Genomic DNA, 2,085 nt, shown 5'->3' on the forward strand with positions numbered 1-2,085 from the left:
TTGATGGTTTTTGTGACTGCACTTGGGGACACTTTTAAAGTTTTCCCAATTTTTCGGACTGACGGACCTTCATTTCTTAAAGTAATGATGGCCACTCGTTTTTTTTTCCTTAGCTGCTTTTTTCTTGCCATAATACAAATTCATTTTTTTTTTTTTATCAAGTCTGGTAGAGTAGTTGTGTACACACGAATCTTTGACACAGACAAGTTGATGCAGGTATTTTATTAATTCAAAAAAGTGCACAAAAAGTTTAGTGTACATAGTGGGGTTTACACATCAGTGATGCAGTTACATTTGGGCGGAATGTGAAGAAAAGGCAACCGCCAAGAGTAAGACAAAGTCCAATGTTGAGACAAAGCATTTAAACTGTCAAATGGCTTGTCACCACCGTTACTGTCCCTCAGCTTATGGTGGAGCACAAGGATATGAGCAGTGCTATTGTAAACTAGTTAGGGTTTGCCCATTTAGGTGATTAAGTGCAAAGTTTAGTAAACTTTTCAGTCCTCCTTGTTGGCAGAGTCTCCCCCATCAACTTCTGGCTCCCCATGTTGGTTAGCAGCCAGTTGTGGGTAAAAGGGACCTACCAGCCAATTTAGTGGAGTGTTGTTAACCAAGTAGTCCATCAAATCATCCATAGAATCCTTCATTTTTGTGAACTGTGCCTTAGTGCTGTTTAAGAGGCCATCAGACATTTCTCTGAAGGAAGAGGCAGAAAGGAAATTTTGATAGACATCTGCAGCCATGGCACTAGCATTGTGAGCTTTGTTCTGGATATTTTGTGGTAGACCTTGAACACTGGAGACCAGAGACAGACATGTGGTTTGCAGTTGATGAGTAAGATTCCGGGCAATAGTCAGAGTGCGGGATTCAATTTGCTCTGTGCTTTCATGTTCTTCACTAGCATCTTGCCCTGTGCCTTTTGTCCATACCACCCACTTATTGTAGATCTTCTCCTGAGCATCATGGATTTTCTGATTTGCATCATTCATGTTCTTTCTTGCATATTCAATCAGGTCAACTGTGTTCTGGAGCTGAGCAATGGCCTACTGGCTTCGGCACTTTGCATCCTTGATCCGGGTCAAAGCTTGTTGGTAAGCACGTTTGCGAGTCTTCGTAGAAAGGGATCCAAGGCGAACATAATAGCTGGGCTTATTAGACAATTCAAAACCTTCAGTTTTAGTTGCTTCCTTAGCCAACTCTTCGTCAGTTGGTGGCAGGTATTGTTCCAGAAGACTTTCTGACTTGGTGAGTGCAGTGTCCACACGGGTGCTCAAGTCATGACCTTTACTACACCACTTCCCAGAACGGTGTTAATGCTGCCATTCACGACAGCCTTGGTCATCTCCACACTATCCTGCACAGCTCCCTTCGTTTTGTCAAACACTCCCACAATACTCTGGATAACGGCATCTTTGACTCCAAAAACTGCTTCTGAGGCATTAGCCACAACCTTTTCAGATGGCTGATAGAGAATAGGCAGCTTCTCTTCAATCTTATCCAGTCCAACACAGGCAATGTTATTAGCCAAGGCAATTTGAGGTTCAAGTTTCTGTAGGATGGGCTTGGCACTGGTTAGAGCCACAGAAGTGATAGTTTTCACACTTATCTCAGCAACATCACATACAGACTTCAGGTAGGGATGGTTGTCTTTAGTGTTCACATAGGCAGAAGATACCATGTCATATGTTGAGCTCACCAATGGCAGGTTAATCAACCTTACCACCACATTCTGTTGCTGCTGCTCCACCACCACGTCAGCCATAGTGCTAGGTAAAAGGCAAAGCACACAATCAACCGCAAGACCTGACAAGCGTCCACGAAGCGCCTCCACAGCCGTAAGCAGAACGACTCAAGCTCCGATAGAAGGAAACAATGCATAATACAAATTCTAACCGTCTATTCAGTAGGACTAGCAGCTGTGTATCCACCTGACTTCTCCACAACACAACTGATGGTCCCAACCCCATTTATAAGGCAAGAAATCCCACTTATTAAACCTGACAGGGCACACCTGTGAAGTGAAAACCATTTCAGGTGACTACCTCTTGAACCTCATCAAGAGAATACCAAGAGTGTGCAAAGCAG

At 43.6% G+C, this 2,085-nt stretch overlaps 1 pseudogene; it reads right to left on the minus strand.

Annotated features, from left to right (window-relative positions):
• Positions 1-213: 213 nt before the first annotated feature.
• Positions 214-1,868, minus strand: LOC122946861 (annotated as a pseudogene).
• Positions 1,869-2,085: the final 217 nt, after the last annotated feature.

The sequence above is a fragment of the Bufo gargarizans genome, chromosome 9 (genome assembly GCF_014858855.1).
Source record: "Bufo gargarizans isolate SCDJY-AF-19 chromosome 9, ASM1485885v1, whole genome shotgun sequence".
NCBI classification, from domain to species: Eukaryota; Metazoa; Chordata; class Amphibia; order Anura; family Bufonidae; genus Bufo; species Bufo gargarizans.